We start from the raw sequence: 26,809 nt of genomic DNA, 5'->3' as shown, positions 1-26,809 counted from the left end.
CACAATTTAAAAATACATATTTTAGTAAAGTGGTTTTTAAGATTGTGTGTTTGAAAATGCCACTTTTAGAAAGTGGGCATTTTCTTGCTTAAACCATTCTGTGACTCTGCCTATTTCTAGATTCCCTGTCTGGGTTAGTTTAACAGTTGGGTTGTTGGCACCTCTCTCTAGACAGTGACACAAAGGGGGCTGGGATGTAGCCTGCATATCCTGATGAGCCATCTGTACTAGGAGGGAAAGTATGAGTGGTCACTCACACCTGAAAGGGCTGTGCCTGCCCTCACACAACGCAGTCTCCAACTACCTGGTGTGTGTCTGAGACCTTGACTGGGCAAGGCAGGATTTCACAAACAAGTGAGACGTTCCTTTGAAGTAAGCCTACTTCAAAGGCCAAAATGGGTATTACAAGAGCACCAAAAACCACAGACTTTAGACACTTATTGGGGTAGACACTCTACCTCACAGACACTTCTGGACAAGAAACCTGCTGGTGAAGAATCCCTGAACCAGACCCTGCAACCTGCCAAGAAGAACTGCCTGGCTGCCCAAAGGACTCACCTGGACTGCTTTTCTGAAAGGGACTGCTGCCTTGGTGTTGTCTTGCTGCCTTGCTACTCTCTAGCTGTGCTGTGAAGTGCTCTCCAAGGGCTTAGATTGAGCTTCCCTCCTGTTCCCTGAAGTCTTAGGACCAAAAAGACTTCACTCCTGCAACTGGACTCCTTGTGTTGCGAAAATTCGATGTACAGTCTACTACAAATTACACACAGCCTGTATTGCGGTGAAAAATTCACTGCATGCCAAACCTGAATGACGCAGCCCAACTTTGTGACCGAAGATCGACGCAGTGCCAACGTTGCGACCAGAACTTCGACACATGGCCCACTGGATCTACACACAGCTGATCCGGAATGACGCAGCCCAACTTCCAGAAAGAAATCGACGCAGCGCCTGCCGTGCAAGAGAAATTTCCACGCAACACACCACTGGATCGCCTGTGACTTCAGTCCGCAAGCCCAGGATTCCACGCATCATCCCGGGGCGTCCGAAAACCCTGCAACCCGAACAGGATCCAACTCTGCATGGCAGGAATCGACACAGAGTCTTCCCCTGCATGAAAAATAACAACGCAAGTCTGTGTGCGAAGGGGCGCAACCGACGCACACCTCCCTGTTTTCCACCCATCTCCTCCTCTGCGGCACCTTGCGAGGATTTTTGAATGCAAACCAGGTACTTTGCACTGCAAGAGACGCTTGTTATTTTTAAGAGACTGAAAGACACTTTATATCACATTTACAGTGATAACTCAACATATACTTTGCATTTTAATCGTTTTGACCTGCATCTTATCAGATAAATATCATATAATTGTCTGAACACTGTGTGGTGTATTTTTGTGGTGCTATACTGTGTTATTGCTTGATTTATTGCACAAATACTTTATACATTACCTTCTAAGTTAAGCCTGACTGCTCAGTGCCAAGCTACCAGAGGGTGGGCACAGGATAATTTGGATTTGTGTGACTTAACCTGACTAGAGTCAGAGGGTCCTTGCTTGGACAGGGGTAACGTGACTGCCAACCAAAGACCCAATTTCTAACAGCATCTAATTGGATTGTACATCAAGAGGTCGGTCTACAATTTTTGGAGGACGTGCTGCAGGTGAGCCCCTTGCTCCTATGGCGTAGTATGTGGTCCAAGGAGGAAACTGTTTTCACTAAGCAACTTATCCTAAATTGTTTAAAATTGGATAATGCTCTGTGTATTCCATAGCTCACCTTTATTGACTCTTCTTTTAAATCTGTACTTAACATAGCTATAAATCCAGAGCCAGAAGAAGTGTTGACATTATCAAAGAAATTTATTAAAGACACTTTTTTGTAATATAGGGTGGACGGCAGGAAAACTAATGAATCCATAAAATCCAGTGTTGGTATATATATGTCCCTTTCATTGGAAGCAAGTAGAAAAGGTTATTTACTTGGTGTCACTAATATGCAGCATAGGTTCGTTCTGTCAAGATTAAGGGGGTCATTACAACATTGGCGGTAAAAGGCGCTTACCGCCGTGCAGAAGACCGCCAATACACCGCGGCGGCAGCGGCATTCCGCTACAGCTATTATGACCCACATCTTGGAATCCGCTGAAATTCAGACACCCACACAACACCGCCACACCAAAGGTCAGTGATAAACTGGCGGAAACAAAACCTCCACCTCCACGCCAACAGAAACACGCCCATGCTATTACGACCCACGAATCCACGCGGCGGTCTTTCAACCGCGGTATTCCATTAGCGGTACACACCGCCGCGCTCAAAATACACACACATCTACAAAACACCGCCACATTGGACAATTACAAATACACAGACCTGATACACATACAAACAACACTCCCACACACCCAATACAATATAAAACACACACCCACATCACCCACAAACCCCTACGACCAAAAATTAGACACGAAGGCGACAGAGAGAGAGCACAGAATAGACAACCCCACTACACAGAGGCACACAACACCATCACCCACACAACATCCACGCACAAAACACCACACACCACTACACTCACCACAACCATCACCACATACACCACCCCACACATCACACACACCACCCCATGTCACGCCAAAGACACCCCCGCTTCTCCGAGGAGGAGCTCAGGGTCATGGTGGAGGAAATCGTCCGGGTAGAGCCACAGCTATTTGGTTCACAGGTACAGCACACATCAATAGCCAGGAAGATGGAGTTATGGCGCAGAATAGTGGACAGGGTGAACGCCGTGGGACAGCACCCAAGAAATAGGGAGGACATCAGGAAGAGGTGGAACGACCTACGGGGCAAGGTGCGTTCAACGGTCTCCAGGCACAACATCGTGGTACAGCGGACTGGCGGCGGACCCCCACCTCCTCCCCCACAACTAACAACATGGGAGGAGCAAGTCTTGACCATCTTGCATCCTGAGGGCCTCGCAGGAGTCAGTGGAGGATGGGACACTGGTAAGTCAATTCGTAACTATCATATCCCCCACTCTACCTGCATGCTATCACACACCCCCTCCCTCACCCCCTTCCATATCACTACAACTCATCACTAATGTACCCATGACACAAACCACCCATCCCAACACCAAGCCCTGCATGACACAACTAAGCATGGACACCCCTCACTAAAGCATGCCCACTGCACATACCCAGTACACCCCCCCAACCATCACCACACAAACCCACACACCGGAATGCTTGCACTGGGGTACACAAACACCCACCCATTGCACACCATTACACACACACATGCAATAATCATGCTCTTATGCCCCTGCAGGAATCCGAAGGACCGTCACCACACCAGAGGGTCCAGACAACACCACTCCACCCCCAGAAGAGGCCCACAGTGACGAGAGCAGCTCTGCCCTACTGGATCCTGATGACCAGCCTGGACCATCGTGGGCCTCGGGACAGTCGGTTCCCCTTGCAAAGGCACAGCCCAACACCGACCTTCCACCCTCTGGTAACACCAGCACAGCACCCACCCAGCGGGCCCAAACCTCCCTACCCAGGACAGGTCAATCAGCGGTGTGTCCACCACTACAGGGCACACAGGGTAACCCACCACCCCAACAACAAGAGGGACCTGGGGGCAGTGGTAGTGGGCACACAGTCCAGGGGACGGAGGCACAGGAACACAGGGGAACTGGGAGGGCTGCTGTGCGACAGAGGGCGGACAGGCCAAGGGAACCCACTCTCCACGAGGCTCTCTCCTCCATCATGGGAGCATTCCACCACTCCCAGGAGACGATGGCGACGGTCCTGGACAAGTTGCAGGAGACCCTGCGCCTGCAGGACGAACTGTATTTGGGGTTCAGGGAGGAGCTCAGGACCATCAGCTCCGCCCTGGGCACCATCGTAGGGGTGCTGAAGGACATACAGACGACCTTGAGGGACACCGTGGCACTCCAAGGGGCCCCTGACACTAGCCAGGACGATGAAATGCCCACCACCTCCGCCGGCGCTAGTGGACAGGACGCCCCGCCACAGGACCAACACACCAGCACCCCACCCCCTGCAGACGGACAACCACCACGCAAGCAGTCCCTGAGATCCAGGAACAAGAAAGAGCAAGATGGCAAGACCCACGCCAGGAAATGAGACCACCCTGATTGTCCCCCCACCGTCCCACTTTGTTACCCTGTCCATACTTTAACTTCCCCAGCTCCACTTCCTATGCCCAGATGGGCAGTGCACCTGTGAGACTAATAGACTGGACTCTGCCATGGACATTCCTCCACCATCACCCATCCTCATTTTCCAACCCCCCCCCCCATTTCTGAGCACTTCAATAAACACCCTTGAAACACAAAACAATCTGGAGTCAGTCTGTGATTCAGTAAAAATTTATTATCAATGACAGTGTCATAATGGGTGTACCATTCTAAAGCTAACATACCTATGTCACACATCACAAGCCCTTGAAGGATGCAAGCAGTTGACACGTAGGTAACCACACCTGTGAAACCGTAATGGAAGGGTAAAACTCAGTTACCAAATGTTGACTCAAATCGAAAAACAGGATAGAGGTAGACGTGTGAAAGTTAATGTAATGCTAAAAATGAAAATGTTCTCACCTGTGTCTCATTGGAAATATTGCTGTATGGCTGACTCCCTGTTGTCGTTGTCTTCTTCATCAGCTTCATCCTCATCACTGTCCACAGGCTCCAAAGCTGCTACAACACCGGCATCTGGATCATCCTCCTGCAGAAAAGGCACCTGGCGTCGCAAAGCCAAATTATGGAGCATGGAGCAGGTGATGATGATGTTGCACACCTTCTTCGGTGAGTAGAATAGGGATCCACCTGTCATATGGAGGCACCTGAACCTGGCCTTCAGGAGGCCGAAGGGGCGTTCGATCACCCTCCTAGTCTGCCCATGGGCCTCATTGTACCGTTCCTCTGCCCTGGTCCTTGGATTCCTCACTGGGGTCAATAGCCACGAAAGGTTGGGGTAACCAGAGTCCCCCAATAGCCATACACGGTGCCTCTGGAGTTGACCCATCATATCAGGGATGCTGCTATTCCGCAGGATGTAGGCGTTATGCACTGAGCCAGGGAACATAGCATTTACCTGCGAGATGTACTGGTCTGCCAAACAGACCATCTCGACATTCATGGAATGATAACTCTTCCTGTTCCTGTACACCTGTTCACTCCTGTGGGGGGGGACCAGAGCTACATGGGTACCATCAATAGCACCTATGACGTTGGGGATATGTCCAAGGGCATAGAAGTCACCTTTCACTGTAGGCAAATCCTCCACCTCAGGGAAAATGATGTATCTCCTTACGTGTTTCAGCAGGGCAGACAACACTCTGGACAACACGTTGGAAAACATAGGCTGGGACATCCCTGATGCCATGGCCACAGTTGTCTGAAAAGACCCACTTGCAAGGTAATGGAGCACTGACAGCACCTGCACGTCAGGGGGGATTCCAGTCGGATGGCGGATTGGTGACATCAGGTCTGGTTCCAACTGGGTACATAGTTCCTGGATTGTGGCACGGTCAAACCGGTAGGTTACGATGACCTGTCGCTCTTCCATTGTCAACAGGTCCACCAGCGGTCGGTACACCGGAGGATTCCGCCATCTTCTCATATGTCCCAGCAGACGGTGCCTACGAAGGACAACAGCGAAGAACCAGTCATTATTCATCCAGGTATGTACCCACAGTCACACACAAGACTACACCACTCACAAAACCCTTCCTGTATGTGTGTTGAGTGTAGGCCTAGCTATGTGTGACGTAGAAGCAAATGGAGCCATGTGGGCCCCTGAAATGGCGGCTGCCTGACCTCTAAAGCAGGACAATGGGATTGTGGGGTAACAGCGCTGGCGTCACACCGCGTAGACCGCGGCGCAATGCTGCATTGGTTAACATTGGACCCTATGGGTCCCAGGAGCCAATGAACAGATGCGCACCGCCGCAGACGTCACCGCCGCGGACGTCACCGCCGTTTTCTATCTGTTCAGTCACTAGATACCTGACCTTCGACAGGAGAGGACCTACACTGCAAGTGCTGCTGTGACCTCGGTTTGGAAGCGACGATGGCTGCTGCGTCTGGGGAAAGGGCCCCTGCCTTCACTGCACAGGAGTTGGAGAAACTGGTAGACGGGGTCCTCCCCCAGTACACGCTACTCTACGGTCCTCCAGACCAACAGGTTAGTACACAGGGAGCACGTTGGATGGGCTAGGCCTGGGTGGAGAGGGCTGGTTGGAAGAGGGAAGGGGGCAGAGTCCATAGAACATTAATGCATGGGAATGTATGGGCCACATGGCCAGAGTAGGGAGGGGGCCACTCGTAGGTCAGCGCCCACCAGAAGAGGGACATTTGGCGTGCCATCGCCAAGGAGGTCCGGACCCTGGGGGCCCACCAGAGACGGGGCACCCACTGCCGTAAGAGATGGGAGGACATTCGCCGCTGCAGCAAGAAGACGGCGGAGGCTCAGCTGGGGATGGCCTCCCAACGTGGGAGGGGTGCCCGTCGCACCATGACCCCCCTGATGTTCCGGATCCTGGCGGTGGCCTACCCGGAGTTGGATGGGCGCTTGAGGGTATCACAGCAGACACAAGGGGGTGAGTACAACCTCACTCTGCAGACTTTGCGTGCAGTGGAGGTGTCTGGGTGGTGGAGGTGGGCTGTGGGTGTCCCTAGGCCAGGGCGAGTTCGGTAGGCAAGGCCCCTCCGTAATGTAGGCCATGTGGCACTCTACCCCACCTCAGCAGAGTGCCAAGTCGAGGTACAGTTGTCCCTGTGGCATGCATGTGCGCCGATGTCCACCATTGCCATATAGGCCATATCCCAGAAATTGCATGTGCAGAGGGCAGGAGCACGGCGTAATGCAGGGGGCATCTGCGTTTGTCTTGTCCGCCAACGGTAGCAGTATGGCATGCACTAAAACCCTCTTTCTTCTGTCTCCCCCCCTTTGTCTGCTCTCCCTGTCCTTTTGTACATCAGCATCCACAGGCAGAGGTAGAGTGGCACCGGAGCACGAGGGAGCTGCATCCCACATGGCCATGGAGGGCCACACCACAGACTCTGAATGAGGGACGGAGGGCGAGGGGAGCTTCACGTCGGCCACCGGATCACCAAGCAGCGACACGGACTCATTCGACGATGTGTGCTCCCTTGTGGTGGCGGCACCATCTGCGCCCCCCACCTCTACAGGTACAGCCGCCACCTCCCCTACCAGCACCGCCCTCCCAGCAGCCCCTCAGAGTTCGCCCCGTGCCCGCTTACCCAGGAGGGTGGGCATCACCTTCGCCCCAGGCACCTCAGGCCCTGCCCCAATCACCCCTGCTGCCCTCAGTGAGGAGGCCATTGACCTCCTCAGGTCACTCACTGTTGGGCAGTCTACCATTGTGAATGCCATCCAGGGTGTAGAACGAGAGTTGCAACACGGTAATGCATTCCTGGAGGGCATTCATTCTGGTCAGGCTGTCCTTCAGCGAACCCTGCAATCTTTGGCCTCAGCACTGATGGCAGCAATTGTCCCTGTGTCTAGCCTCCCCCCTCCAACTTCCTCCACCCGGACCCAATCTCCTGTACCCCAGCCCATCCCAAGCACATCTACAGACCAGCATGCACACAAGTCAACACACACAAGTAGCTCAAGCAAACATAGGCACCACACACATCACAAGCACTCACGCAAGCCTCAGCCACATACAGACACAACAACATCCACTGCCTCCACTGTGTCCCCCTCCTCCTCTTCTCCCTCCTCCCTCCCAGTGTTGTCTACACACACACCTGCATGCACCACATCTACAGGCACCATGAATCGCACCAGGACACCCAGCACCACAAGCCGCTCACCTGCACTCACCACCTCCACTGCCATTTACACGTCCCCTGTGTCCTCTCCCAGTGTGTCTGTGACGCCTCCTCCCAAAGTACACAAACGCCGGCAATCACTCACCCAACATCCATCCACCTCACGACAGCCTCCAGTACCTGCACCTGCACCCAAAACACCTAAAGTTACACCTCCGACAACCACCTCCTCTTCCTCCACTCCCAGACCCCCTCCAGCTACCCATCCCAGTGTTCGTCAGAAACTGTCCCTCTGTAAAATTGACCTTTTTGCCCCCACCCCCCCTCCAATTCATCAGTCCCGTCGTAGCGCCTCAGCCAAAAAGCCTCCAATACCAGTGGTGCCTGTTCAAGGTTTTTGGAGTGCACCGGCCACCTGGGCAGGCAGTAGGACCCGGAGCCAAGGCACTGGCAGCCCACCCCCTGTAAAGGCTCCAAAATTGGAGAGTGGACGACGGGACCGTGTTAAGACTCCTGGTGGGAAAACAACTGACATGGGTTCCAAGGGGATTGGAGAGTCAGCTGTGACTCCACCAAAGGTGGGAAAGGGCCAGAGGAAGTCTGCCCAGCCTGTTGTGAGTGTCACGGCGGAGAAGTGTGCCATCATTTCTGGCGGTCGAGACACAACCACCAGCACCGTCATTACTGGTCCAGAGACCACCACCATAGTCACAGCCCAGGAGGGCCCCACTATTGTCACTGGTCATGAGACCACCGCTGTCATTGCCCAGGAGGGCCCAAGTATCGTCACTGGTCAGGAGACCACCGCCGGAGTCATTGCCCAGGAGGCCCCAAGTATCGTAACTGGTCAGGAGACCACCGCCAGAGTCACAGCCCAGGAGGGCCCGAGTATCGTCACTGGTCAGGAGACCACCGCCGGAGTCATTGCCCAGGAGGGCCCAAGTATCGTCACTGGTCAGGAGACCACCGCCAGAGTCACAGCCCAGGGGGGCCCCACTATCGTCACTGGTCAGGAGACCACTGCCAGAGTCACAGCCCAGGAGGGCCCAAGTATCGTCACTGGTCAGGAGACCACCGCCACCGCCGGAGTCAGTGCCCAGGAGAGCCCCACTATCATCACTTGTCAGGAGACCACCGCCAGAGTCACAGCCCAGGAGGGCCCGAGTATTGTCACTGGTCAGGAGACCACCGCCGGAGTCATTGCCCAGGAGGGCCCAAGTATCGTCACTGGTCAGGAGACCACCGCCAGAGTCACAGCCCAGGAGGGCCCGAGTATCGTCACTGGTCAGGAGACCACCGCCACCGCCGGAGTCAGTGCCCAGGAGAGCCCCACTATCATCACTTCTCAGGAGACCACCGCCAGAGTCACAGCCCAGGAGGGCCCGAGTATCGTCACTGGTCAGGAGACCACCGCCGGAGTCATTGCCCAGGAGGGCCCAAGTATCGTCACTGGTCAGGAGACCACCGCCAGAGTCACAGCCCAGGGGGGCCCCACTATTGTCACTGGTCAGGAGACCACCGCCAGAGTCACAGCCCAGGAGGGCCCGAGTATCGTCACTGGTCAGGAGACCACCGCCGGAGTCATTGCCCAGGAGGGCCCAAGTATCGTCACTGGTCAGGAGACCACCGCCAGAGTCACAGCCCAGGAGGGCCCGAGTATCGTCACTGGTCAGGTGACCACCGCCACCGCCGGAGTCAGTGCCCAGGAGGGCCCCACTATCGTCACTGGTCAGGAGACCACCGCCAGAGTCACAGCCCAGGAGGGCCCCACTATCGTCACTGGTCAGGAGACCACTGCAGGAGTCAGTGCCCAGGAGGGCCCCACTATCGTCACTGGTCAGGAGACCACCGCCGGAGTCAGTGCCCTGGAGGGCCCCGGCTGCCACAGCCCCGCTGGGCAATGATGAAACGTCATGCCACACACCAATGTCCAGTGTAGAAGACGTCATGCCACACACCAATGTCCAGTGTATAGAACGTCATGCCACACACCAATGTCCTTATCAGAACCGCCATGTCAAAGCACCGTTGAACAGTCCAGAGACCGCCATGGCAAAGCACCGCTGAACAGGGCAAAGACCGCCATCTCAAAGCACCGCTGAACAGGGCAAAGACCGCCATGGCAAAGCACCTCTGAACCAGGCTAAGACCGCCATATCAAAGCACCGCTGAACAGGGCAAAGACCGCCATGTCAAAGCACCGCTGAACAGGGCAAAGACCGCCATGTCAAAGCACAGCTGAACAGGGCAAAGACCGCCATGGCAAAGCACCGCTGAACAGTCCTGAACCGCCATGGCAAAGCATCGCTGAACAGTCCAGAGACCGCCATGTCAAAGCACCGCTGAACAGTCCAGAGACCGCCATGTCAAAGCACCGCTGAACAGGGCAAACACCGCCATGGCAAAGCACCGCTGAACAGGGAAAAGACCGCCATGTCAAAGCACCGCTGAACAGGGCAAAGACCGCCATGTCAAAGCACCGCTGAACAGGGCAAAGACCGCCATGTCAAAGCACCGCTGAACCGGGCAAAGACCGCCATGGCAAAGCACCACTGAACAGTCCTGAACCGCCACGTCAAAGCACCACTGAACAGTCCAGAGACCGCCATGGCAAAGCACCCCTGAACAGTTCTGAACCGCCATGGCAAAGCACCGCTGAACAGGGCAAAGACCGCCATGGCAAAGCACCGCTGAACAGGGCAATGCAAAGGGAAGGAATGAATGGCCTGCCACATCAGGCATCCTTATCCCATGTGCAGCTGGGACAGTGACAGGACACTACCTTTCACGGGGAAACTCATCCAGTCTGGGCACCAGTCCCCCCCAGTACCAGTAGAGACCTGCATCAACTTGAGAGACTGTGGCTTTGAACTCCCCAGGATGGCACAGTGGGCAACCCACCCACTGTATAGACTTGAGAGACTGTGGCTTTGCAATCCCCAGGATGGCACAGTGGGCAACCCACCCACTGTATAGACTTGAGAGACTGTGGCTTTGCACTCCCCAGGATGGCACAGTGGGCAACCCATCCACTGTAGAGACTTGAGAGACTGTGGCTTTGCACTCCCCAGGATGGCACAGTGGGCAAACCACCCACTGTAGAGACTTGAGAGACTGCGGCTTTGCACTCCCCAGGAGGGCATAAATGGGCATGGAGCCCCGTCGTGGATCTGGCTTTGCAGTCATCCAGCTGAGGTGCCCCCTCTTCCCTTCCCCCTGAGGTGCCTGTAGTATTTCTATCTGGTGCCCCAGCAGTGTTCTCTCCGATTGTGGTCAGGTATCGTTTGTGGGCCTCGCCCATGTATTTTTGGACTGATGGTGCACGGACATTGTTATGTACATAAATGCACTACTTCTCGTATTGTATATAATTATGACTGATTTTCAAATATATATCTGTATATTTTTGTGTGACATGTATATTGGCACATTATATTGTTTGACCGATTGTCGCTTTGTGTATTCATTCTTCCGGGGGGATTGTGGGTTGTTACTGTGATTTTTGTGAATGCATTGGTGTGTATGTTGTAATATGCGAGGGTGGGGGTGGGGGTGTTTGGTGGTTGTCCCCCTAACTTTTGCCTCCCCATGTCGTAGGTGCAGTACTCACCGTTGTCTGCGGCGCCTACGTAGCTGTTGGTCGTAGAAGAGCAGAAACACAAGGGCATGGAGTATTTGGAGTTCCGGCTCCATGGATTCCTCGTGGGATATGTTCAGGTGAGCGTTTTCCCATAGCAAAAGCTGTTTCCGCCGTGTTTTTATCCACGGTGAATCCGCCCAGGGAATGGTGGCGGATTGGCGGGTTGTAATAGTGTGGGCGGTACATTGTCTTCCGCCTGTCTGTTGGCGGTGACCGCTGCGCTGCTTGTCTGTACCGCCGTGGCGGGCGAAGTGTTAAAGTGGCTGTCTTTGTTGGCGGTTTCCGCCAGGGTCATAATTCCCTTTTTTTGTCCGCCGGCCTGTTTGCGGTATTCCCGCTGCTTTAACACTGTCCGCCAGGGTTGTAATGACCCCCTAAGACTGGGAATAGCGCAACAGTTGGTAGCATTTCCTAGTATGAGGCCCTGTCCTCATGAGACAGGCAGTTGCCCCTGTGATGGGACTAGTAAACAAGGCACTTTGCACTTTATGTTATTTTGCAAGTTTTATTAACATCTTAGAAATTTTTATCTTAAACCTCATTTTATGAAATGCAGTATAAGAACTCATTTGGTGGCGCAGGAATTTTTATTAACTCTAAACAATCCACATGTGTGCTTTAGGGTAGCATTATATATCCTAAATGTCATACAAGTTAGGAAAAGTCTTATTTGCACTTATGGTGTATCTGTATAAGAGCAATTATTAGTTTTTTTATTTAAAATCGTTATCATGAATTTGGTGGGGCTGCGTTAAGTGTTTTATATATATTTATTCTTTTATCTTTTATGGTTAGCTAGTATTTGTATTATAAATTAGGATATGTCTACGATGAATATGAATTTATATTTATGTACTTTTATGGCTATTCTGTATTTGCCAAATAAACTTTTGAACTGATATAATAAAGTATTTATTTGTAAACGTTATGGACAAAGGTAACACACTCAAATATAGAGTCAGCATTTAAGGTTTCAGCATTAAAGGGTTTAGTTTAGACGATGAGACCGCAAAATGATTGCAACACCACTGCTATGCTTACTAACAGTAGAATTTGACAATATTAGGCAGGTTTTGGATATGCAAAATAAATTGCATATAAATATTGCTGAGTAAATAGTGTTCAGGAATAATAGTGGACCTTGTCCTCTGTCAATTTCTACAGATATGACCTTCTAAAATTTACTAGTGTATGCAAACTTAACTACACCAGTTAATTATCTGCTACAATAAACGTTGCACCACTTACAATTGCAGTTCATGTGCACAAATGTCAATTTAACCAGCCATTTGTAGTCAGGATCTTAGATGTTCAGATTAGTTTCTGTGTCATGTTCCCTGTTTTGCCTTCACATCTTTCCTTCTGTCTCTTATGCACATACCAACAACCATACATTGTCCTTGGGATATTGTTGGTCAGGGACATTGGTAACAGTTGGCTGTTCACATCATTTTCTAGTTTTGGCGCTTCTGAAATAATTAAACTTACTTACACTAGGGGTGTGCAAAATTTGAGTAATGTGCTTGTATGTAATTACATGAAGTTTTGGTAAAATTATAGGTAATTATGCAAAATGTATATCAGCCATTCAATGCTATATTTTAGTATGAAATTCATCATCTGGTTAATTTTTGATGAAAGGACGCATTTCACGCTAAAAAATAGTGCAGGAAAACTAAGTTATCGCATAGAGCAGTCACTTGTGTTCTGTTGTTTACACACATTTGTGTGTACATTTTAACCGTGAATGGTGCATTTATGACGAAAATGGCATAATTAAAATTGAGCCCAGGCTTATCTTGCACTCCTGTTAGTGTGATGTACCTCACCACACCCGAGCAAGCAGAATGATCAGTGACAGTGGCAGTTTGTCCATAAGGGTGTTGAGGGATTGTCTTCCCAATACAAGTTGCCAGATACCAGGGACATTTACATTTCCTTTAGTGCTTCTTAATATGAAAGGTTTACACTGGTACATTGTGCCACTCAATTCCAGGGCCACGGCACTGTCTCCTACTGTTGCATGTCAGTGTTGGCAAGGACAGGCAGCAGGTTGCCTTACAGATAGAATGAGGAAGAGCTAGAGATGCCATAAAGTGTACATGTCAGGCTGACCGATGCCTTGCCCAGACCTGACTGACATTTGCACTTCAGTCCTCCACAAACAGTGTTATGTCAGGGAGGGGAACACAGACACAGCCACCGGTGTCGCCTAAAGCACTGGGTTTGCATGCCCAACTGATTCTGATGCTGCTTTCATGCTATTCATTATTATAAACAGCATAGGGCAGTACCTGGATTGATTAAAATGGATAGGCTGCTGTAGTCCCCGTGAGCCCCCATGCAATATACCAAGTAGGCAGCTTGTGGGTGGGAGAATGACTGAACATGGTCATCAACTTGTGGAGTTCTTTTGAAGCCACACAGTGATTGGCCTTATTTCTGTCCCTTGGTTTTGGCAGGGTGCTCTTTTCTTTCCGCACTGCACTTATGACTGCGCTGTGGGTGAGGTAGTGGAAGGTTGCAGTCTAATGTGTAATCTTATGACGCACTGCTTTTAGTCAACACCAACAATCATCATTGGTGTGGGACCACGTTGTACGCAAAGGAATAGGTAACAAATAAATTGTAAACATTAATTATTACAATTTCAACTAGGTAAAGAAACGGAAATAATTGATGATTACTATATTTACCACTGTGTAATGCATTTTTTGTACTTTGGCTCATCTATCAATTTTCATTTCCAAAGTTTTTAATGAGAACTTGCATTGGCATTAATGGTGCAATAATGCACTGTAGGAGGCTGGCCTGGCTTATAGTGGGTACCTTGTGGTACTTACACCTTGTGCCAGGTCCAGTTATCCCTTATAAGTAGATTAGAGGTGTTCTAGCAGCTTAGGCTGATAGAGGTAGCTATAGCAGAGCAGCTTAGGCTGAACTAGGAGACATGCAAAGCTCCTACTATACCACTTATATCACTTAGCACTATATCATAAGAAAACACAATACTCAGAGTTACTAAAAATAAAGGTACTTTATTTTAGTGACAATATGCCAAAAGTATCTCAGCGGATATACTCCCTTAGGAGGTAAGTAATATACATAAAATATACACACACAGACCAAAATCAGGTAAGTAACAGTTAGAAAAGTAGTGCAATCACTGTAGAACACAATAGAATGCAATAGGGAGAAATAGGCCTAGGGGCAACACAAACCATATACTCCAAAAGTGGAATGCGAACCACGAATGGACCCCAGGCCTAGTGTAGTGTGTAGAGTGTCCCTGGGAGTGTAAGAAAACACTAAGGGTGTCCAAGCTACCCAACCCTAAGACCTTGAAAAGTAGGAGTAAAGTTAACCTACTACCCCAGAAAGACAGTAAAGTCGAGACAGGGGATTCTGCAAGGACAACAACTGACTGCAAAGCACTGAAGATGGATTCCTGGACCTGAGGACCTGTGAAGGAAGGGGACCAAGTCCAAGAGTCACGCATTTGTCCGGGGGCCAGGAGCCCACTAAACCCCGGATGAAGGTGCAAAAGGGCTGCCTCAGGGTGGAAGAAGCTGAAGATTCTGCAACAACAGAAGGTGCCAGGCACTTCTCCTTTGGTCAGAAGATGTCCCACGGTGTGCTGGAGGATGCAGAGTTGTTTCCACTCAGGAAAACCACAAACAAGCCTTGCTAGCTGCAAGAGTCGTGGTTGAGGATTTTGGGTGCTGCCAGGGCCCAGGAAAGACCAGGAGGTCGCCATTTGGAGGAGGAGACAGAGGGGGCGCTCAGCAACACGCAGAGCCCACGCAGAAGCAGGCAGCACCCACATAAGTACTTGAACAGGCACTTAGAATATCTGAGAATGACGGTTGACTCAGAGCAACAAAAGAAGGTCCCACGACATTGGAGGCCAGCTTAGCGAGTTGGGCAATGCAGGACGGAGTGCTGGGGATCTGGGCTAGGCTGTGCACAAAGGAAGACTTGCAAAAGTGCACAGAAGCCCGAGCAGCTGCAGTTCACACAGTACACAGGATTACTGTCTGGCGTGGGAAGGCAAGGACTTACCTCCACCAAATTTGGACAGAAGGGCCACTGTACTTTCGACGACACTTGGACCCAGCTCCTGTGTCCAGGGACCACGCTCGTCAGGATGAAAGCGGACCCAGAGGACCGGTGATGCAGAAGTTTGGTGCCTGCGGTAGCAGGGGGAAGATTCCGTCGACCCACAGGAGATTTCTTCTTGGCTTCCAGTGCAGGGTGAAGGCAGACAGCCCTCAGAGCATGCACCACCACGAAACAGTCGAGAAAGCCGTCAGGATGAGGTGCTACAATGTTGCTGGTAGTCTTCTTGCTACTTTGTGGTGGTTATGCAGGTGTCCTGGAGCAGTCAGCGGTTGATCCTTGGCAGAAGTCGAAGAGGGAAGTGCAGAGGAACTCTGGTGAGCTCTTGCATTCGTTATCAGGTGAGATACCCACAGGAGAGACCCTAAATAGCCCACAGAGGAGGATTGGCTACAGAGAAAGGTAAGCACCTATCAGGAGGGGTCTCTGACGTCACCTGCTGGCACTGGCCACTCAGAGCTGTCCATTGTGCCCTCACACCTCTGCATCCAAGATGGCAGAGGTCTGGGACACACTGGCGGAGCTCTGGGCACCTCCCCCGGAGGTGCTGGTCAGGGGAGTGGTCACTCCCCTTTCCTTTGTCCAGTTTCACACCAGAGCAGGGCTGGGGGGATCCCTGAACCGGTGTAGACTGGCTTATGCAAGGAGGGCACCATCTGTGCCCTTCAAAGCATTTCCAGAGGCCAGGAGAGGCTACTCCTCCCAGGCCCTTCACACCTATTTCCAAAGGGAGAGGGTGTAACACCCTCTCTCAGAGGAAATCCTTTGTTCTGCCTTCTGGGACTGCACTGCCCAGGCCCCAGGGGGGGCAGAAACCTGTCTGAGGGGTTGGCAGCAGCGGTAGCTGCAGAGGATACCCCGGAAAGTTAATTTGGCAGTACCCGGGCTCTATGCTGGAGACACGGGGATGCATGGAATTGTCACCCCAATACCAGAATGGTATTGGGGTGACAATTCCATGATACTAGACATGTTACATGGCCATGTTCGGAGTTACCATTGTGACGCTACATGTAGGTATTGACCTATATGCAGTGCACGCGTGTGAAGGTGTCCCCACACTAACAAAGTCCGGGGAATTTGCCCTGAATAATGTGGGGGCACCTTGGCTAGTGCCAGGGTGCCCCCACACTAAGTAACTTTGCACCTAACCTTCACTAAGCGAGGGTTAGACATATAGGTGACTTATAAGTTACTTAAGTGCAGTGTAAAATGGCTGTGAAATAACATGGATGTTATTTCACTCAGGCTGCAGTGGCAGTCCTGTGTAAGAATTGTCTGAGCTCCCTATGGGTGGCAAAAGAAATGCTGCAGCCCATAGGGATCTCCTGGAACCCCAATACCCTGGGTACCTAGGTACCATAAACTAGGGAATTATAAGGGTGTTCCAGTGTGCCAATCAGAATTGGTAAAATTAGTCACTAGCCTGCAGTGACAATTTTAAAAGCAGAGAGAGCATGAACACTGAGGTTCTGGTTAGCAGAGCCTCAGTGATACAGTTAGGCACCACACAGGGAACACTTATAGGCCACAAACTTATGAGCACTGGGGTCCTGGCTAGCAGGATCCTAGTGACACATATCAAACACACTGACAACATAGGGTTTTCACTATGAGCACTAGGCCCTGGCTAGCAGGATCCCAGTGAGACAGTAAAAACACCCTGACATATATTCACAAACAGGCCAAAAGTGGGGGTAACAAGGCTAGAAAGAGTCTACCTTCCTACAAGGGTGTGCAAAATTCACATAATTTATATTGCTGGAAAATTAGGTGAAACTATGTGCAATTTTGCAAAATAAAATAGTGGTATTTGACACACTATTTCACCACAAAATACATCCTGGTGTCAATTTTGAATGTGAGAATGCATTTTATGATAAAAAAAATAGCCCAAATAACAGAAGTATTTGCTCATGTTCTGGACTTGTGGGGAGATGCATACAGTTCTGGGAAACACAGCCCAAGGAAAAACAGTGTTTTCCTTATAGCCATGATTTTAACTGGAGATCGAAGTGTGGCAGTGCCTTTAGCTTTGGATTTGGCCCATACGTGATAATGGGGAACAATGTGCATGCACGGGCAGGCTTCTATTCTCCCGGGGAAAAGGGAAGTAGAGAGAGTAGAAAAAGATCAGCGTCTGGTAAGTCCGCATAGCAAATGTGTGTTTTTTGTTGAGTATCAGCATTGTTTTCTTTGAGATTTATATTAAATCTGCATTCTAACTGCTGGCGATGGGGAAGCATTCTAGGAAGGGAAGGCATGTGGAGTCCACTTCCTTCTCAGAGTCATCTCCTTCTTCCCCTCTACCAAAACGACGCAGGGAAAGTGATGACGCAAGGTTAAACTGATTCCAACTGTAGGAGAGATAGATTGCTGACATTAGAGGATTAGGTGGTGGAATCATATACTCACATGAAAGGTGCACTCATTGAGCTCTTTGGACCCACCTGTGAAGAGTGCAGATAGAAATTCAGGAACACATAAAAGGGAGCAACACAATCATGGATATACTTTGTAGATGCCTCTGTAAACTCACTGGATTCGTGAATAAAATGGAACAAGGTTAATACCTATCATGACCTGTACAATTTAGTGATTAAAGAGTACATTTTGACATTGTTCAGAGAAGTTACACCAGCATCCGGTAGAGTCTAAGTTATCTACCCACAAAGAGGTGGGGAAGATAGCCAATGAGTGGGTACACACTAGGGTATCCAAGAAATCGTCAGGTGGTGAAGACAAGAAGAAAGGACAGGCCCCCATACAGAGGAAATATGGGGGAAGTTTAAAAAGACAGATACACCTAAGGAAACCCCAAAAGAAGCCCAAGGGGAAAGCCCAGAGCACACTCCAAACAAAGGAGAGGAGGTATCAGGGAAAGAATTTGACTCTTCAAATGCTGGGGTGTACTTTGACTATAGCCAGGGCAAAAGAGGTGTGATGCTGCCTGCACTACATATTCACCCACTGGTAACTCTTCAAAGGGATTGGGGTGGAAGTTGTCCCTGGGGATTGCAAGGGGTACACTGAAGCCACTTTACTTTCACTCGGTGGTGAGAATATTGAACCAGTGGCTCACTTACTTGCCAGTGTGGTAAAGTACAAGCAGTGGCCACAAATCAATGGAGTTGAAGTTTAGGGGTTAAAGTACAGATGTCAGCATAACGACGGCTATGGTCAAGCTGCTTTCCCTAAGCCAGATCTAACCAGATGGGGTGCATGAGATAGCTACCTCTGACAATGTTACAAACTCACATCCCACAGCTGTGGTAGACTTTGAATGGGGAGAGGTTACTGTCCCTAAAAAAGTAGCTGTGCCCCCTGCCAACCATGTGGAGTGTTTATTGGGCAATGACCTTGAAACATCTGCTTGGCAGAGGTGGAGAGAATGACTCATGCAGCAATGCTGAATGTCCCTAAGTGGGTTGTGTTTCCACTGGAGCACAGAAGGCCTTAGGGGAAAGAAAAGGGGCAGTGGATCCTGAAACAGTGGACCCAGTCCCTTGCAACAAAAAGAAGGCCAGGGAGCTTGGGAAAGCTTCTCCAAAGAGTCCTCAGAGCCAGATAGAGCCTAACCCTCAGGGGAGGGTTTGGTATCGAGAGACTTGCCTGACTTCCCAGAACTTCAATGAACAGGTACTCCCTTCTGGGGGGGGGGGTTGGGCCAATGATGAAAGAATTGTGTTACTCTTTAGGGCCTGAGACAGCTAGCTGTCAGACAGGAGGAAGCACACCAGTAACACCCATAGAGTGTACTGTGAGGAAGAAATCCTGTATAGTAAGACAAGAGACCCAAAACCAGGGACAACCAGGAGAGTGGAGGTTCCCCCAACAGTATCAAGAGTTCCCCCTTAACCAAGCCCATGACATCCCCTTGACTGGGCATCTTGGACAGACTAAAACCTGGGGCAGGTTAGTCAACCATTTCTATTGGCCTCAGATGTCAGAAAAAGTTTTGTCGCTCCTGTGTAACATGCCAGGCCAGTGTCAAGGGAGACAGCAAGCCAAAGGCGCCCCTCATGCCACTCCCAGTGTTAGGGTCTCCTTTAAGAGGGTGGGGATTGACACTGTTGGTCCCCTAGACCCACCTACAGCCTCAGAGCATAGGTTTATTTTAGTGATAGTGGACCATGCCACTAGATATCCAGAAGCCATACCCCTTAGGACAGTTAATGCCCTTGTAGTAGCTAGAGACCTCTACAGTATTTTACTAGAGTGTGTTTACCTTAGGAGGTTATTTCAGATAGAGGCGCAAACATCATGGCAGCCTATCTGAAGCTATGTGGGATGAGTGTGGGTTGACCACCCACAACGTAATGGTCTTGTTGAAATTGAAGGCCAGCCAGGAGCTTGTCAATCACTGGTATGACCAAAAGGCTTCCCTGGTAGAATACCAGACAGGACAAAGTGTTTGGGTGTTAGAGCCTGTAGCACCCGGAGTGCTCCATGATAGATCTCAGAAAAGAAGTGAGATGTCACATACTGGATGGGTTTGGGTACTCTAAGAAACCCTCATAGGGTGATATGTGTAAATAGACTCAAGTTGCCCCATGACAGATCAGGTATCACAATGTTCATGGGACAGATTGTGGAGAAGAAGAAGAAAGTGAACCTCTCCCAGACCTAATGTCTACCAATGTCGAGGATGGCTCAGTGGAATGGAATTATACTCTCTTCTACTTTGACAGATTAGCATCAGTCAATCTGTCTCAACTTACTTAGTCAGTTTGCTCGGCTATTCTCTTTGACCCCAGGTCTGACAACATGGTATACCCATAATGTGAACACAGGTGACAGTCTACCTCTCAAAAGCAAGATTTACCGACTGTCCGGTCCGGTCAAGGCTAGCATAAAAGCAGAGGTTGCCCAGATGCTAGAACTGGGGATGAGTGAGTCATCTAATAGTCCATGGGCTGACCTAGTTGTTCTGATGCCCAAAGCTAATCCAAAAGAAAGAAAACCTGAGCTACATTTTTGTGTGGACTATAGAGGCCTGAACACAATCAGCAAGACTGATGCTCACCCCATCCCAAGAGCTGATTAGCTCATAGATAGGTAGGTGGCTAAAACATATCTGACTACCTTTGACCTGACATCACGTTATTGGTAGATAGCCCTCACACCTGGAGCCAAAGAGTGGACTGCCTTTTCAACCCCAGAAGGCAACTTTTAGTTCAAGGCACTTTTAGTTTGCATGGCAGCTTGTCATCACTGAGTGCTACGACACCTCTTTGTGTGTTCATTTGTATATGTATTTGTAACATATTGTTTGTTTTGTCATGTTTTCTCTCTCCACAGGCACCGATCTACCTAGATTGTGAGGTGCAAAGATTTTTGAGTAAATTAACACATCTTCTCACATACCTGCATTACACTTTTTGATATGTAGTGTAGAGTAGGAGACTTCTTTTGATTTTGGCCCTGACAAAACACCATTAGATCTGTAGGGACTGGTTAGGCGTGAAACATGTCGACCTAGACCAGTGATTGAGGGAAGTCATTTCTTTCACCCCTTATATCTCGGTTGAGTGGCGGAACATTACTTCCATCCCACTCCTGAGTGCTTATTAACCTTGATCAAGATCCCCTCTGCGCAATAAAATGTAGGTGTTCTGATGGTCTTGAGCTAATTTTATCCCATTTTTCTCTAGCTCCTCTCTGATCATAGGTTTGAATTAATTCCCATGTTTATTTAACCATGGCATACACTACTGGTCAGGATCTCCGGCAAAGAGCCCCCTCGAGGGGCCCGTCAGATACTGCAAGGCCCTATGATGAACCCTGACATCCAATGGATGTGTGAGGGCTCTTGCTTCTATTTTGCGATGTGCCTAGTGGAGTTTTGTATACTTTTGTGGAACAGTGTACCTGTTTGATTTGCATGATATTTGGGAGACTGTACACTGGACCATTTAACCTCCTGATCCCTCTTCTGGTTAGATAATCATGGAGACAGGGCCAGAGAGGGGAAACTTTCCCCAAACCAATTTTACCATCGGCGTGTTGACCTCAGGTAACCACATCTCTAGGATGAGCATCCTTGCTACCCACAAGGAGAAATAGTTTTGTCATCTTGAAAGGAGCAAGGATGTGACATTCCGGGATAGCCAGTTACCACACATTACAGGGAGTTCATCACTAGGTAGGAGGGGACCCAATAGCACATTGGCTAGTGACCATGTGGTTCCCTCATTGCAATGTCTTGGGATAAATATGCCACCCCTGGCACATGGACCCTAAATACTCGCTGGACTTGGAAGGAGGATGAGAAGAAGAGCACTTTGCACCTGTTGGAAGCACACAAACAAAGGCTAGGATGCCAGAGCAACTGCACTTGCTGCACTTTAGGCTAGCCAAGTTTGGACCTTGTTCTGTGTGTCTGACTTGGGAAATAGTTTGTTCCCAGCCCCAGTCAAAAGCAGTGACTCAAAGGGTCACTTGGCTGACCTCCTAGACTGGCACTGGGGACACTAAAGCTGGAGGAGCCCAAGACGCATCTCTGGTAGCCCTGCAGATGTCTTGCAGCTACCGGATGCGAGCACCCCAAAGGAAAATTCAGAGATAGTCAACAGGTGCCTCTCCATGCTTGCAGGATGATGTTAGTAGCAAGAATGCAATTGTAGAGTGTTGAGAGATGTTTTGCCCAGAAGTCTTGGTCCTCTTTGTACGGGCGGCAGGGATACCATTGGGTCCCGGTGTTCCCTCGTTCAGGCACTTAATAATTCTCATCCTCGCTGTTTCTGAGGGAACCGAAAAGCAGCTGTGTTGTTGTTTTGGAGAGCCGGTGGAGGCGCAGGCTGATGCTTTTGCCTCGCCTCAGGTTGGCTCAAAGATATTAATCATGGGGGGGGGGTGTTGCAGAGCTTAGGCTGTTTATAAGCCTCCAGAACTGCGCATGCCGATTTGTCTTTGATGCGTGCAAGAGTTTTGCTGCTAGCGCAGCTACCTTTTCTCTTTGATGTGTCCATAGGTGGACTCTGTAGGCCTGTCTGGAGGTAGATACCAGCGCTCTCAAGGCCTCATTCCTAAGTTCTTTCTGAAGACAGCGAAGGGCGGAATTTAAGCTCTGTTTAAGTGTCTTTCATATACCTTCTTGATGAGGGGTTTTGTAAGCTGTGGGGTCTTGTTCCTTGAAGCTGCTGATGGTAGGATGCCAGAAGCTCTACTACAAACTCGTCCTTGGTTGTTTGTGGCGCTTGGTCAAGGTCTGGGAGGTTCGACTTAAGGGACCATATTAGTTTGGCTGTCTCTGCCAGCGCAGGAGTGGTCTTGGAGGACCACTTAATCCCCTTCCCATTAGATATATGTGGCTCGCTGCAACGCATCCGAAGGTTCGTGATGTTCAATTAGGTGAGTAAAATGCAACTCTTGCAGTAAGTGATCACTCTCCCCTCTGCTTGTTACCTGAAATTTCAAAATTCGGCCAAACAGGGGTAGGCATAAAATTGTATAGTCTATTATTGATTGTGCTTTTTGATTAAAAAATGTAAATGACGGGGGTTGGTCCGTACAGTAGCAGCCGTTGGCAAATAGTGGTCCCATTGCTTCAAGATGTTTTATGAGTTGTTCCCCTAGTTTGTCCCCCTTGCAAGTTCCAGGTAGAACTTGGTCCGGTATCTGCCAGAGAAAGTTCTGCGCCAAAGTAGCTTCGACAGAGGGTTCAGGTCCCAGCAGGTTCATGTTAAAATCACCGCTTAGGATCGGTTGGGGGCATGGAATGCTATTGACTAGTTCTTCAATACTCTTTTCCAGCTGACGTGCAGCTTCTAATTTGTAATTTTTTCCCGGTGGGATATAGATATTCATTAGAGCTAGAAGGAGGGTGGAGGGGCCTTGTGTCACAGTAAGAACTGACAGCAGGTTACTGCACGTTACTGGAGATGTATGATGGTGCCCCTTCAATGTTGAACTGAGATATGTGATGAGTCCGCCACTCAAGAGCCCAAAGCGAGCCCTCCTTCTGGCCGGGACATGATAACTCACAAATCCTGTAATTGTAGGTGGGGATTCTGTCCAAGTCTCTTGCAGCATTATTATCTGGAATGACATTAGGTAGTTGAGTAGGCACTTATCCTCCAGTTTGTCCAGTAACCCATTATTATTCCAGGAACATATTGCAAAATTGGACTTGTCCTCTTTGTTGCTGATGTTTAACCTGTCCCATTTGGTGGACACTAATTACAGGTTATCTAAAAGCAGTTTTTTATGGTAAAATAGTTCATTTGAACTATGTCACAAAGATTCGATGGTTACATGTTGATATTACACACACAATTTAGGTGCTATCTCAAGAAATGCTGATGACATAGCTGTGCCGAAGAAACTGATATAATAGTTTAATTTTCCTAGTACCTCTTAGTAGCTTTAGCTCGGGAAACCTAGATGTATCTAGAATGCACATTCCTCCTATCTGCAGTCCTCAAGGATGCAGATGAACAAACTACTGACAAATCTTATATCCATGTATATACATTGACAATGTTGCCTGTTTCTGTTCGAGTGTTGTATCTTTTTAAATAAAGGACAGTCCATCTGAAAAGATAATCTTTCACAGTCAGCTCAGCACATTCCATGAGCAAAAAGAATGGGTAAAACGAGAATGGTTTGTAATGACTAACCCCTGCTTCTCCTAAGTAGAATCTGTGAACCAGAAGGAAGAGGGAAGATCTTGAAAATGCTCACCATTGATGCTCAACTGTCACCCATTCACATGTAGATTAGGCAAATTTTCCCATCTGTTCTGAGTTTACATTGTTGACAAGGTCTCTTTAGATAGGCCACAAATTCACAATAAACTAAGGGGCATATTTAAGAGAGGTGTGCGCCACTGTCGCATCACCTTTAGTGACGCAACAGTGGTGTAAACCTTTCAACTATATTTATGAGGCCAAACAAAACCACTTTGCTTGGTTTTGAATGGCCTCAGAGATATGGAGTAAGGCAAGGCAGCACGCATCACTGCATTGCTTGCTCTGCATTAGGGAGGCATTCCATGGACATTGCGTTGTGTTTCAACGCAGCAACCATGGATTTTGACATAACCCCAGACTTACTAGGCCAATTAAACACTGGGGATGCGCCATAACCTTACACCTCCCTAGAGGAGTATTGAAGAGGAGAAATATCTTTATTTCTCCTCATGTTTTTCCTCTTTCTGTGTGTGAAGCATTCACATAGAAATAGGAAAAAGACTCTCAGAATTGTTTTTGAGCAGGAAGGTTCACCTACAATTCAGACACCCTTGCACCATGGTTCAAAGGTGCTTGTGCTGGTGCTAGGCAGCCAAAACAGTGCCAGCACTGTGGGAAAAGGACAGAAATGTGCCATTTTGCATAAATATGGCACGTTCCTGCCCTTTCCCTTTGATGCAGCGTAGCACAGCATGGTGGCTTGCTACCCATCGAAAAAAAGTCATAAATCTGTCTTTTAATGGTTATTATTAGAGCTGGTCTTCTCTAAATTGGCAAGCACTTAATTTTAAGTCAGCCATGTAGAAAACACCCAGTAGACACACGTGAGTCATGCCCACCACCCCAATGGCCAGCACAGTAGACCAATGTCCCCTGGGCATGGCCATTGCACCCTGTGCCATGCAGGGGTCTCTAAGTTGGGCCCCTGATGGCACTTTAATTTAAAAAAATAAAATTCTTACCTATACTTACCCTACTTACCTGGGATGGGGTCCCACATCCTCCGGTGTCCCTCTTGTGTGTGTGGAGGTGTTCCTGGGGCTTGAGGAGAGCACCTGTGGACCCATTCCATGGTGTCAGCCATGGAAATGGGCCCACAGGTCCCCTAATGCCTGGTCTGACCCAGTCGTTAAATAATGGTGCAAAGTAAACTTTGCACCATTATTTAGCCCCTCCTCCCACCCGCTCGTCATTTTAGCACGGGGCTAAATATTGGGCAATGGGGTTAGCACCATATTTTAGATGGGAACGTCTACCTTGCATCTCATTGACACAAGGTTGGTTCACGCATCTAAAAAATGGTGCAGACTCCAATATTTGACGTTAGATGTATTTTAACGTCAAAATGTAAATATGGCATTAGTTTGCACAGAATTTGCGTTAAAAAATGGTGCAAATTTGGCACAAATGGAGTATCAATATGCCCCCTAGGGTGGATAGCTCTGAAGCTGTGTGTAGACGAACTCGTCTGTTTTTCTGCACAATGTGCACTCCAGTAAATGATTTATGATCATAGAATGATTTATATTATTGATGAAAGATTCCCTCTGCAGAGTATATCATTTCCCAAGTCGCTCTGCTGGCCATTTACCCTACAATATAAAAGGTATTTAATGAGAAAAATATCGCATTCTAATTTGCAATTACTGTGTTATTTTGAAGGCATGCCTTTGATAGTACTGGTACTTCACCATAGCAACACGAGATCATTGGTTACGTGTGAGCCTTGATATATTATGCTTTGTTTCGTTCAGTTCATCCTGTCCAGTTCTAAAGAACTACAAGTAAAGTAAGAAACACAAAGAAAGCACATTTGTACTTTACTAGCAATTGGGGAATATTTGTTTTCAAAGTGTTCATATTCATGCACATGCAGTGCAGGAAGTATGTATGGTCTTTTCATTTTATAAGTTTATTGGTAAATATTATTTGTATAGTTTGATCCTAGCTATAAACAACAGCATGCTGTACAACAGAGGCGGGGTGGGCGGACAAAATGTGAGGACAAGTATAATGTTGTAGTTGAACAGTACTGTCTTTATACGGTAGTCAGGAACTTTTCAGATAGGGGCTACGTCCTACATAAAATTTGTTTCCAAACAGGATGTGTTCTCTTATTGTTGTCAATTTGGATTAAGCAATCACTCGGGCTACTTTAGGAGCAGATGCTGGAAGGTATGATATTTGTACCCAAAGTTGAAGATTGAAGGCCTTTGTCAGATGCGGGTAGGGATGGCATGCTCGATCCTCAATACATAGTAGGACTGTTTGAAATTGTATGTGCACATTTTTGCACAATTATGAACTAAGAAATACTAGTTGGAGCAGCATATGTCTTACAAAAGTTACTTTCTCATTCAACCACTGTCTTTATTAATATGGTAGCTGAATTTCGAATCCAGGGTTTGCCCTCAGGTGACATGCAGTGAAAGCTTTTATTCTAAAATGTTTGCACAATTTTGGCCACATTTTCATAATTTTGTTCAGGTCTTTTGCACAGCAAGAGAAGGCATGGCACCTATTCC

The sequence above is a fragment of the Pleurodeles waltl genome, chromosome 9, assembly GCF_031143425.1.
Source record: "Pleurodeles waltl isolate 20211129_DDA chromosome 9, aPleWal1.hap1.20221129, whole genome shotgun sequence".
NCBI lineage: Eukaryota > Metazoa > Chordata > Amphibia > Caudata > Salamandridae > Pleurodeles > Pleurodeles waltl.
This window is presented reverse-complemented; position numbering follows the sequence as displayed.